Here is a 14,485-nt window from a genome sequence, read left to right on the forward strand (position 1 = left end):
AACCTATCGAATGATGAAAGACCTGGAAAGAGTTGATGTGGAGAGTATATATCCTATAGTGGGGAAGCATTATGGCTGAACTCTGCTTTGTTGTCTTATGGTCTAATAAAGAACTTCATAAGTGTGCAAAATAATAAACACCATAAACAACACCGGTGCAAGTCTGAAAGGGAAAATGAAAAATCAAGAATGGAATCAAATCATCTTTGACTCTGATGGAATGCCTGCAAAGAAATGAGGTATTATTATTACAGCTGGTGAAGTACTGGTTTATTTAGGAATGGATACAAAGTTGTAAGAGGACCACACAGTAAAACTATCAAATGTCGCATGAGGCAAGCTTATATTAAAAACAATATGTAAAGGAACCTGAATGAGTATCCATTAGTCATAAGATTAACAAGTAAAGTCTTGAGCTGGTAAGCTCGAGAAACAAGGCTTAGGTATTGAGGAAATGGACTTTGGCGAACAGATGGAAGCAGTCTCATCCAGTATGTCTATTTGTAAAGAGAGACAATGCAATGACGTGCAAATATAGGCTCATTTGTCTTAATATTCAAACTGCTTTGAGACAGACTTAGCAAGTACATGCAACGTTATCCATATCAACCTACATATGAATAAGATGTTACAGTCTGAGCACATGTATTGACATAACCCACATTCACCGAAGTGGAACTTAAAATTTATGTGGAAGAGTGTGATCCTTTTTCATCAACAATGGCTTCCGCTGATCCTTCATTCCTATTCTCATATTGTCAATTTAGTTCTAAAACCATCAATTGCCTTCTGGGTACCTCAGGGATATCTGAAGGTTGTAGGTTCCCAACATGAGCACAAATATCTAGGTTAATACTAGTACAGCTCTGAGGAAGTTCTGCATGTTATAGTTGCTGTCCTTTGAAATGTGATGTTAATTCAAGCTTTTGTTTGCTTGCTCAGCTGAATGTAAAAGATCTTATGATACCGTTTCAAAGAAGAGCAGAGAAGTTATTCCTGATGTTTTAACCTCTCAACCAACACCTTTTATTAGGTCAGTTTTTGGGAACTTGCTGTTTACAAATTGATCATCACGCTTTCACCATCACAACAGTAGCTATGCAGCAAATGCTGTTAATTAGGGTAGTTAGAGCTTGTGGAACATTATATAATATATCAAAACAGGTCTTTTTTTCTTTGATTTCACCAAAGCTTTCAATCGTGAATTTTAATTTACTTGATGACTGGAATTATAATAAAACTTATTCTTACCTAATATCATCACAATTATATCTTTAGCAGATGTTACTAGATGACAGCTAATAATTGGCAAACTAGCCCATGATCCCCTCCATCTCCAGCCAGCCAAGGCTAATTATATTTCCCCTCCTGCTGACCCTTCCTTACTTGCAGCCAACTTATTCATTCGATACATTTGGTGAAACATCTGGGAAGTCTTGCAAATGAGCAGCAAAAAGACTTTGTACAACATTGGGTAAGTGTAAATGACAGCACAGAATCTGGCATAATTAAATATGCAATTAATATTTGTTGGTGGTGATAATCATCCTAATCTCTGGCTTGGAGCCAGATTGCAGACACCTTCAAGATGAACATGCTTATACTCACAGCTTCCACTGTCTTGCCATGAGCAGCTGCTTGTTATATCTTGATCAGTTCCTAACATCAATGCATTTTTTTTCCTGTATCTTTCTTGTATGAGAAAGACCCTGGAACTAAAGACATTATGTCCAACTTCTACTGAAAAACATAATGGATGGTAACGGATCTAGAACTCTTTGTACATCTGCTAGTATTGAAGTCCATTGGGCAGATAAATATCTGGCAATCCCAACCACTCCTATCCAATTTGTGCAACAATGAATGAAAATTAAAACACAATTGCAGATGCTGGAAATCTAAAAAGAAATATTATTCTGAAAGTGATCAACATGTCAAGCCACATCTGTATGGAGAGAAACAGCCAACATTTCAGGGTTGGACAAAGACCCTTAGTCAACAGAAGTCATCCTCAGCCAGCCCCATTTAACTGACCATATTGTTTGCAAGCACCTGAATCATACAGTGGCATGCAAAAGTTTGGGCACCCCTGGTCAAAATTTCTGTTACTGTGAATAGTTAAGTGAGTAAAAGATCGCTGCCAAAAAGTTCTATTTTAACGTCATGAGTCCACAGGACTTGTTTCCAAAATGCATCAGGCTTGTTTAGATGTTCCTTTGAACCTTTTGAATAGAACTTTTTGGTTGCAATGAGCAAAGGTATGTTTGGAGAAAAAAGGGTGCAGAATTTCATGAAAAGAACACCTCTCCAACTGTTAAGCACGGGGGTGGATCGATCATGCTTTGGGCTTGTGTTGCAGCCAGTGGCATGGGGAACATTTACTGGTAGAGGGAAGAATGAATTCAATTATATACCAGCAAATTCTGGAAGCAAACGTCACAACATCTGTAAAAAAGCTGAAGATAAAAAGAGGATGGCTTCTACAACAGGATAATGAAACTAAACACACCTCAAAATCCACAATGGACTACCTCAAGAGGTGCAAGCTGAAGGTTTTGCCATGGCCCTCACAGTCCCCCGACCTAAACATCATCGAGAATCTGTGGATCAACCTCAAAAGAGCAGTGCATGCAAGACGGCCCAAGAATCTCACAGAACTAGAAGACTTTTGCAAGGAAGAATGGGCGAAAATCCCCCAAACAAGAATTGAAAGACTCTTAGCTGGCTACAAAAAGTGTTTACAAGCTGTGATACTCGCCAAAGGGGGTGTTACTAAGTACTGCCATGCAGGGTGCCCAAACTTTTGCTTCAGGCCCTTTTCCTTTTTTGTTATTTTGAAACTGTAAAAGATGGAAATAAAAAAGTTTTCTTGATTAAAATATTAAAGAAATGTGTCATCTTTAACTTTATGCCCTTTGGAAATCAGTTCATCTTTTACTCGCTTAGCTATTCACAATACAGTAACAGAATTCTGACCGGGGTGCCCAAACTTTTGCATACCACTGTATATTCACTTCCAAGCTCTGAAACTGGATGAGATTACCAACTGGTTAGAGGCAAAGATCTTCTCAAAACTTTTTTAAAAAGTGAAACAACCTCATTGACTCTTGGGAATCCCTGGCCCATGATCAAGTAATGTGAGGATGGAGCATTACCAGTGGTATTGAGAATCAAGTATCAGGAGTATGTTGATACCCTGCGTGAGCAGTGAAACTATTACCTGCCCATCTAGTCTGATATTTCCTGCCCCACCTGTGGAAGAATATATAGTTTCTATATTGACCTGCTTAGCCACTTCGGAATCCTCAAAATTGGACAGAATTGCCTCAGAGGAAGACTTTTGGAGAATGATTCTGTTAGCCACTGTCACACCTGTCATGACTCATCCTTGATTATTTTATCTATTTTATCATCACTTTGCCTTGTATCATTATCTTTCTGGTCACTTAATATCTCCTACTTCAGTTATAGTACAGACCTTTCCTTTGATTCTTCTCTTCCTTGTCTTTCGCTGCATCTTGTTTTATTTCTTAGGGATTTCATTTCAGCTAACAGTTGAATGTTCAGCCTTCTGCACAGAATGTTGCCTGACCTGTTGAGTATTTTCTGTTTATACTTTCTATTTTCCAGTGTGTGGCCACTTCACTGATAATTGAGTGCTACAGAAATTAAATGAATTTAGTGGCAAGAGAATGTAACACATGAAAACATCACAATGATCAAAAACATAATTGATATAAAACTGCCCTTTATTTCCATTATACAGTATGTCTAGAGCTAAGATGTAGAAAGACAGGGATGTGGCTGCATATTGCTGGAACCTGATCATTATCTTTTGAATTCCATTAAATGACTTGCTTCTCATGCAAAAATGGAAACTCTAATCCCATTTTCTATAATATGCTGCACGTGACTATAATTTAAAATGATTATATATACATATTCTTGCAATTGTAGATTGTCATCTTGAAACATTCAAATACAGTTAATTACATCTGGTACAGAGAGCAAATAATTAGAACAATTGGTGATACAGTGACATAATAGCCTGTTGTCTATTAAACAAAATGCAGTTCAACAAGATTACAGACCAGACCATTGAAGCTAAGGGAAGAATGGGTTCCTTCTGAGTTCGAAATATTTGTGTTCAATGTGATATTATCAACAAGCTCAGAACCGGATTTTTAAAAATTTATGCATAGGATGTGGTTATCACTGGTAACACTGGGTTTTTGTCTATCACTAGTTGCCTGATTGAGGAAGTTGTTGGGGTCTGTTACGTTGGTGAACCTGGAGTTAAGTAAAGAATATTCTGGATTAGAACAGTAGATTACATTCCCTAAGAGACTTCAGTGAATCTGGAGTCTCGTTATAAGAATCTGACAATCATGTCAGTTACGCTAATCTTCCACGATAGCAGCAGGGAAGTCTGGACACAACAATCTGTGGTGGCATACTGAATCACTGACAAAACTGGTGTTGGTAACTTCTGAGGAGATCAGGCAAACTTTGCCAGTATTAATACTGTAGAATTTGGGTGAGTGAGGAAGAGGGATTACAACTCGTGCATTGAGTGAATATTTTATAGCCCATTTTCCCTAATCTCTCTGTTGCTGGAAAATGGATAAGATATACACTATAAATTAATTGGCACATTTCATTGCAGTAAACAACAGTAAATGTCATAATTTATCAATTTTGAGCATCTACTTTGAGGTGAAGTTTTAATTATTCCAGAGTTATAACAGGGTTTATATATAAAACATAATGGTCTTGAAATAAAGCCAACAAAGATGAAAAAAGCAAAGCTCTCCCACTTCTTCCTGAATGTCTCACAATTATAATATCAGTAATTAGTCTGAAGATCAAAATTGTGAAGTTCTACAACCTTAATGACTTCTGCAGTTTATCAGATTGATTGCTTCATGCTGAAAAATGAATTTAAAATGACATTGTAATTTACTTGAGGAATTCAATTGCATCAGATTCTCATTGCCATGAGGGATGATGAGGTCTGGATGGAATCGGTCTGTCATTCTATCCAATTTTATATGAACCAGTGAAGGTTTACCTGGTATGTATAAAATTATGAGAGTATAAAGCAAGGTGGGAAGACAGACCTCTTCCTCAAAGCAAAGGGATTAGTTATTAGGTAGCAGAGAGTGAGCATAAATGCTGGAAGTTTACATGAAGAGCTGTGTAAATTTTCTTTTCACTCATAGGGCAGTGAGGACCTGAAAGGGTGGTAGAGATAGAAGCCTTAATCACATTTACTAAGTGCTTGGATGAGCACTTTATGTACTGTAACTAGCAAATCTACAGATCGGCTGGGAATTAAGATTAGACTGAATAGGGCTCTTTTGATCAACATGTACCCAATAGGCTAAACAATATTCTATTGTGCAGGGAGCTTTTATTATTTCTGCACTCATCCTGGCAGCATTATTCACTTGCTCCAGAAAAGAAAAATTCTGAAAGCCTACAGTAAGCACAGAAGAAGACCTTATGACCCAGTTGGGTCTCTAACCGCTCTTTATTATATCAATTCAATTCTGTTCTAATCTTACAATAACTAGACTAAAAGTAAAAAAACAGGAGAAGCATGTAATGGACTGCTAATGTACTGTCAGCTGTTTTCTATTGTTAATGCAATGCCCTAATAAACTGAACAGACAATACCCTAATGGTTCCCAACATGTCCCAACAGGGCCTTAGCTATTCATAAAATCACAATATCCTCAGGGCACTCTTTTTCAGTAGGAACATTTTGGTCAGCACGGTAGTGTAGCACCCCATGTAACACTATTACAGTGCTTCATTTCCACTACTGTCTGAAAGGAGTTTGTATGTTCCCCCTGTAACCAGGTGGGTTTACTGCGAGTGCTCTGGATTTCTCTCTCATTCCAAAGATGTACAGGTTAGGAGGTTATTTGTTCACATGGGTGTTATTGCAAACATCCCACCCTGCAAAAACTCATTTCAGGGAGGTAGTACCATCATTTGCGGGAGACTCCCAGAACTTCCGGAAGAAGTGGGATGTCTGCAACAGAGTAGCTCCTTAGCAGCTAGACAACTAGTTTAAATAATGTTAGCTATGCTAATGAACAAATGACACCTGTTAAACTCACCTCAACATGTCTTTTACAGTCTTAACTCACCATGGGCAATAGAAAGGTCATTGCTGCAAACAGTGCAGCGAGCAACACTGTCATTACTTTTGACCCCTATTAGGCAGGGGTACACTTTAGGGTAGTCTGGGGTAATGTACGTTTTATATTTTCTTTTTTTGGAACACTCTGCCATGACACGCGCTCTCTCTCTCTCCCTCTCTTGCGCGCACACTCGCTCTCTCGTTCTCTCTTTCACTCTCTCTCTCTCTCTCTCTCTCTCTCTCTCTCTCGTGGTCGCTCTCGCACTTGCTCTCTCGCTCTCACACACTCTCTCGCTCTCATGCTCTCTAGCTCGCTCGTTCTCAAAAAAATTGATTTCCAGGATATTGTATATAATTCTCGGGCATCAGGGAGCCACTATTAATATGTGGGAGATTCCCGGAACTTCCAGGAGAGGTGGGATGTCTGTTATTGGGCAGTACTGGATCATTGGGCCAGAAGGGCCTGTTACCATGTCATGTCCATTAAGTAGATAAATAAATATTCAAAGTACATTCATTTTTCCTTAAGTTCCCTTATACTTTTGGGATGTTACAAAAAAAGTTATATCTTGAGATTCATCAATGGCAGAATAGTAGGAAGGCAGGAAAAGGGTACTGATTGTGGATGATCAGCCATGATCACAGTGAATGGTGGTGCTGGCTCGAGGGGCTGAATGGCCTACTCCTGCACCTATTGTCTATTGTCTATTGTCTAATAGTGAAGAACCACATTGAAATGAATTGAGGAAGCAGTATTGTGCTTTTTTTCTAATTTATCTGAACTTCGTGGAAAAAATGCAAGAAATAGAACAGTAAATTATAGAATTTATTTGTTAAATGTTCCATGGACTGGAAGTTAGATCCTTTTGGGCCTTTTGAGCACTGTATGGAAGGTGGTGAAGCAGCTTATAAGAAGGAGATTGAAAATCTGGTTGAATGGTGCCACAATGACAGCCTCTCACTCAATGTCAGCAAGACCAAAGAGCTGAGTATTAACTACTGGAGGAGGAAACTGGAGGTCCATGAGCAAGTCCTCATAAAAAAATCAGAGGTGGAGAGGGTCAGCAACTTTAAATACCTTGGCATTATTATCTCTGAGAATTTATCCTGGGTCCAGCACTTAAATGCCATTACAAAGTGGGCAGAGCAGTACCTCTACTTTCTTAGAAGTTTGTGAAGATTCAGCATGTCATCTGAAAATCTGACAAACTTCCATAGATGTGCGGTAGAGAATATACTAACTGGTTGCATCATAGCCTGGTACAGAAACACAAATGCTCTTGAATGGAAGGCGCCACAGAAGTTAGTGGATAAAGTCCAGTCCGTCACTGGTTAAGCCCTCCCCACTACTGAGCACATCTACAAGGAGCACTGTAGCAGGCAAGTAGCATCCATTATCAAGGACCCTATTATACCTCCTCCCTGCTGCCATCAGGAAGGAAGTACAGGAGCCTTAGATCCCACACCACCCAGTTGAAGAACAGTTATTAGCGCTCAACCATCAAGCACTTGAACCAGTGGGTATAGCTTTCACTCACCCCAACACAGAACTGATTCCACAACCATAGATTTATTTTCAAGGACTCTACAACCCATGTTCGCAATATTTATTTATGTATGTATGTATTTGTTTATTTATTATTATGTTTTTTGCATTTGCATAAGTTATTGTCCTTTGTACATTGGTTGTATGTCCATCATTGTTATTTGCAGTTTTTCATTGATTCTGTTGTGTTTCTTTGTACTTATTGTGAATACCTAAAAGAAAATTAATCTCAGGGTAGTAAATGGTAATATTTATGTCCTTTGACAATAAACTTACTTTGAACTTTTGGAAAGTTCAGCTGAACAGATCAGATTTCTTGAGACAAGGAATTCGAAAAGGCTGATCTCTAATTAGTCACAAGAACGTAGTAAGTAATAACAAAGGTGGAATCTAAAGATCAGCACCAGGCTCTTCTAGCAAAGATGGAAAACCAAAAGCAAAGTGCTTTTCTCGAAAGTGAAGATGGGGGAAAATATTTCAAGCATTTTTTAACTAAAAGGGACTTTGATTTTTAATACAGTAACTGACTTTGATCTTGAGCATGGCTTACCCAAGGGTTGTATGTTTCAGATTTAACCCTTGCTCCTTGCAATAGAGATTGCATTATTTGAAGCTATTCATATCATACTTAATTCAGAAAAATCAACATAACAAAAGCTATCATTAGACTAGCATCTCATATACTGGATCCTCTTCAATCAGCCAACTCCAGCTAGTCATTGTTCGTCTCATGAATGTTTTAATTATTGTGCACCAGATATCACTGGCTCTAGAACTAAGCAAAGGGAACCTTAAATGATTGAGAGTGTTTTGCTTTTCAAAGTAGCATGTGCTCTTCCTAAAGCACAACATTTCTGCACATCACAGCAAATAACTTTTGAAATATCAAATCGGTACTGCAGCTGGAGAACAAAGATTCATCGAAACAAGCAGAGAAGCAGACTTAAATCAATAATGTATGCCTACAGCATATTTAGGTATAGTGCTGCATTAATTTGTAATCTGTATTCAGTTTCTTCAATGAACTGAAATATTTTCATTTCTATTTCTTCTAGCATAATTCATAATTTGCCAGTGGCTCAGGGATATTTTAGGAAAGTACTTTCCTGAATCAAGTTTTTCTCTCCATTATTTTTTTCCAGAATTGAAATGGCAGGCACTTTTGTTTATTAAGAGCACCGATTCTCTCCTGGACAATGAACATGATTAGAGATAAAGCACAATATCGACTTTGTGCACAGTAATGCCGTATAATCTGATTTCTTTCATTCACAGCAGTAATCTCTTGAAAGAATTGGAATGTTCAGAGTTTTTTTAAGGTGCCTGATCTGAAGGATTTGAAATTGCCACTTTAACATTTTTTTAAGTCTACCTTCAGAGAAGTAGCAACAAATATAGATGGCTTTTGATTATGAAGAAGAACATTGTTGAATGAAAATTAGTGGCTGGTGGAAGTTTTTATTTTTCTCTGTTTTTGTGGAGAAGCAAACAGCAAACTGTATTTCCACTTCCCACCTAGTTTTTTGTAAATCTCATGGTGGATTTTCTATCAGAAGATCTGTCAATTCACGGGCTTAAAACACCATTTATTTACTTTTTGGATAAGCGTTTATAAAGAAATCAATTAGACTGAATATGTTATTTTCAGGCTTCCTTAAAAATTCCAAGCAAAGTAATTGGGATAAGCTATGGTAATGCTTTTTTAATTCCATCTGTTTTCAGGCAGATTGACTATGCATAATTAGAAAATAACTCTGCATAATCTGCAACAGAAAACTTCTGGAAGATAAACATCTGTATTTTAGTACATTATATAGAATTATGTAATTACGTAGTCCTGGTGAAGGGTCTCAGCCAGGAACATCAACCATTTATTCCCCTCTATAGATGCATAGATGCTGCCTGAAATATGGGTTCTTGCAGCATTTTGTATGTGTCACTCTGGATCTCCAGCATTTGCTGGATCTCATGTGTTAGTGAAAAGTGTTACATGGAATAACACTGCATGCATTAGGCATGATCCTGACTGATGATCCCACAATCCTGATTGATAAGTTACAGAACCAGTGGGTCTCTGTATCTCTCTCTGCAATTGGATCCTTGACTTCATAACTGGAAGCCCACAATCTGTGCAGATTGGTGATAATATCTCCTCCTCGCTGAATATCAATACTGGTGCACCTCAAGGGTGTGTGCTTAGCCTACTGCTCTACTCTCTGTATACCCACATCTAAGTGGCTAGGCATAGCTCAAATACCATCTATAAACTTGCTGATGATACAACCATTATTGGTAGAACATCAGGTTGTGATGAGAGGGCGTACAGGAGTGAGTTATGCCAACTAGTGGAGTGGTGCTGCAGCAACAACCTGGCACTCAACGTCAGTAAGATGAAAGAGCTGATTGTGGACTTCAGGAAGGGTAAGATGAAGGAGCACGTACCAATCCTCATAGATGGATCAGTAGTGGAGAGAGTGAGCAGCTTCAAGTTCCTGGGTGTCAAGAGCTCTGAGGATCTAGCAACACACATCAAATTTGCTGGTGAACGCAGCAGGCCAGGCAGCATCTATAGGAAGAGGTACAGTCAACGTTTCGGGTCGAGACCCCTCGTCAGGACTAACTGAAAGAAGAGATAGTAAGAGATTTGAAAGTGGGAGGGGGAGGGGGAGATCCAAAATGATAGGAGAAGACAGGAGGGGGAGGGATGGAGCCAAGAGCTGGACAGGTGATTGGCAAAAGGGATATGAGAGGATCATGGGACGGGAGGCCCAAGGAGAAGGAAAAGGGGGAGGGGGGAAAAAACCCAGAGGATGGGCAAGGGGTATAGTCAGAGGGACAGAGGGAGAAAAAGGAGAGTGAGAGAAAGAATGTGTGTATATAAATAAATAACGGATGGGGTACAAGGGGGAGGTGGGGCATTAGCGGAAGTTAGAGAAGTCAATGTTCATGCCATCAGGTTGGAGACTACCCAGACGGAATATAAGTTGTTGTTCCTCCAACCTGAGTGTGGCTTCATCTTTACAGTAGAGGAGGCCGTGGATAGACATGTCAGAATGGGAATGGGATGTGGAATTAAAATGTGTGGCCACTGGGAGATCCTGCTTTCTCTGGCAGACAGAGTGTAGGTGTTCGGCAAAACGATCTCCCAGTCTGTGTCGGGTCTCGTCAATATATAGAAGGCCACATCGGGAGCACCGGACGCAGTGTATCACCCCAGCCGACTCACAGGTGAAGTGTCGCCTCACCTGGAAGGACTGTCTGGGGCCCTGAATGGTGGTAAGAGAGGAAGTGTAAGGGCATGTGTAGCACTTGTTCCGCTTACAAGGATAAGTGCCAGGAGGGAGATCAGTGGGGAGGGATGGGGGGGACGAATGGACAAGGGAGTCGAGTAGGGAGCGATCCCTGCGGAAAGCAGAGGGGGGGAGGGAAAGATGTGCTTAGTGGTGGGATCCCGTTGGAGGTGGCGGAAGTTACGGAGAATAATATGTTGGGCTTAGTGGTGGGATCCCGTTGGAGGTCTCTAAGGATCTAACCTGGTCCCAACATATCGATATAGTTATAAAGAAGGCAAGATAGTGACTATACTTCATTAGGAGTTTGAAGAGATTTGGTACGTCAACAAAAACACCCAAAAACTTCTGTAGATGTATCATGGAGAGCATTCTGACAGGCTGCATCACTGTCTGGTATGGAGGGGCTACTGCACAGGACTGAAAGAAGCTGCAGAGGGTCGTAAATTCAGTCAGCTCCATCTTGGGCACAGGCCTACAAATTACTCAGGACATTTTCAAGGAGCGGTGTCTCAGAAAGGCAACATCCAATATTAATGACCCCCAGCTCCCATGGCATGCTCTTTTCTCACTGTTACCATTAGGTAGGAGGTACAGAAGCCTGAAGGCACACACTCAGCGATTCAGGAACAGCTTCTTCCCCTCTGCCATCTGTTCCTAAATGGACATTGAACCCATAAACACTACCTTACTTTTTAAATATATATTATTTCTGTTTTTGCATGATTTTTAATCTCCAATATACATATACAGTAATTGATAGATTTATTTATTTATTCTTCTATATTATGTATTGCATTGAACTGCTGCTACGAAGTTAACAAATTTCACGTCACATACAGGTGATAATAATAAAGTGATTCTGATTCTGATGTCATAAATTTTGTTCCAAGCTATGGCTGATAAATACATTTACATTATGAAGAGGAGTACTTTGAACATCCTTTATTCTTGATTCAAAATTTCTACAATATTCTAATATTTTCTAATTCATCAGGAACTCTCGCCAAAAGTAATTATCTCGTGATTTATTGTACAAGATACCTTATAGCATTACGTGCAAATCAATAACTAGTTAAACCCATGCCATGCAACAGTATTTATAGTTTCACCATCCCTCCAACTGCTATTTGTCCAGTGTGATTGCTACATCAGATCTTAAATAAATATTCTAAATTTTCTTTTCCTCCTTAGCCATTCCATAGGCTTGAAAAAGGATTAACTGAGTCTACAGTATTTAAAACATTATCAATAGCCATCTTTTTAGTTTTCCCTGACACCCTTTGGAATATCTTTACTATAACTTAATTGGTTTCAACTTTTCCTCTTGTTCTCAATAAGCCAAAATCATTTCTTAACGTCAGCAGTGGATAAGATCTACATCCAAACCCAGTTATCTCATGAAGAAACTGATTTAATGAGAGGTTTTAAATAGCAAATTACTAGGGAAAGCCTCTGCCTTATTAATAAAGAAATGTAACAGAGAACACAGAGGCATTCCATAAGATCTTGGAGAAAGAGTGCCCAGTGTTTGCCTCAAATTCTTAAGTCTTACATAACCTCAAAATTTTGGAAGGATTGGGGAACACAACTGATATAGAAAACTGACTTATTTGAAAATACTCATTCATCTTTTAACATATCTCATAAAATGAGTCAACGACAGGGAACAAGTGTCTCTTTAAAGGTGCAAGTTATCCAAGGATATTTTTGAAGAATTCTATGTACATGTGCACAAATCAACATTTTAAAAATAAGTCAGTGCTGCCCCGGTATCAGGGTAGTTGCAGAGTGAAGTTCATTGTCTTTAATTACTGAATTGCCCAAAGGGATGTCCTTGTATGGCTAGTTTGTGGAGTTTCGCCACACAGTTTAGCGCTTCAATATCAAAGACTAATTAAATCTTAATTAGTTTCAATTTTAAAATTTGTTTTAATTGAAATCTAATCCTAGTAAAATAAAAGTCAATTGCAGGCTACTGGCTTATAGAATAATAATTCAGTGCTTTAAAGGCATTCTATTATAGGGAAAATGATAAACAGAGTAAAAGAGATTCAAGGAGATGTAGCGATAGTGAAAATTAAGCAATTTCTAGTTGAAAGAAAGCAAAAACCTTTGGAATGCACCAGAAGAAGATGTAACATTTCTAATAAAGATGGTACAGAGCACAGTAGAACAGCCACTGGTAGTAAGAGCACAGGAAATAAATAGCCTCTGGAACTATAAGAGATGCATGAATTTTTAGGCATGTACAGCCAAAGTTTATTGCGGTACAATGGGACTAATCATGACCATGGTGGTTGCTCATTGAATATAAATTCACTCGTGGAAAGCTGACCCACAAAGAAAGGGATAAAGAGGGAGATTATACTGATGGGTGAAGATCAATCAGTTTCCATTTTTAAAGGAATAAGATTTATAGGAGACTTATGGAAAGCATTAGAGGAAGATGTAGTACTTCCTGTAAGCATGATACAGAAGGACTTTGGCTGAGTGATTGAAGCTCAGCAGAGAATGGTGATGAAAGAGAGGGATTTGTGAGATTCAGAACCAAATAATGATTCTGTCTAACTTGGAAGCATCCGGAGACAGTGAGGGAAATGGACCTTTGCGGTGGTAAAAGGTAAAATTTATTTCAAAAATGATGAGAGATAAGAAGCAGAGTTTATGCTGTTGCTGAAGGGAACATTAACACAGTAATAATGTGGAGCAGGAGGTTTAGCTTGGGTTGGGCAGTATGCCAAGATTCTATGGTTCCAGACTAAGTAGAGATGGCAGCTGTGAAAGAAGATGACATAAAGGCCAGAGGCACATTAAAAGTCAATGAGGATAGTATGGTTTTACAGACATCAAGCTGAAGGAAATTTTTTGTCATTCCGACCATGTCAGGCAGACAATTAAATTTGGTGTAATAGCTTTTGGACCAATGGAGTGTAAATAAAAATGGAAAACAGAGGAAGTCAAAGTGGAAGTTGACATTTCTAACCTTTAAAAAAATGTTTTGGTCCAAAAAATGTTCCAATAAATTCTCAACCACAAACCAGATGAAACTTTTATATCTTACAATGACATGATACCCTGACAGCAAATGTGTTCAATCCTTAAATTTCAGAACTTGCTACTTTAGAGCCAATAATCAACTAATTTAATACTTTGTTGATTAACGAGGGCTGTTTTTAAATCTATGATGCAGAGCACAGCAATGCCTATTTTAATAAATATGTTTATTTTTTTCTTTTGGCCAAAAATAATTTAGCTTCTTGCTTTCAAATCCTTCATTGTCTCGTAGACCATTTCAGAGGATAGGTAAAATTATAAAGATTTAACCACATTGGTGGGTTTGCAGTTCACAACTAGCCTAAAGCAACTAAGGTTTGTGAGTTCTATTCCTTAAGGAAATTAGTGACAAGTCATTGTATCAAACTGTTTCTACTACACCTGGCAGTGCATTTCAGACCCTGATTACTTCCTATGCTCAAAACTTGTTTCCTTTTGTCA

Source organism: Mobula birostris, chromosome 7 (genome assembly GCF_030028105.1).
Source record: "Mobula birostris isolate sMobBir1 chromosome 7, sMobBir1.hap1, whole genome shotgun sequence".
Classification (NCBI taxonomy): Eukaryota; Metazoa; Chordata; class Chondrichthyes; order Myliobatiformes; family Myliobatidae; genus Mobula; species Mobula birostris.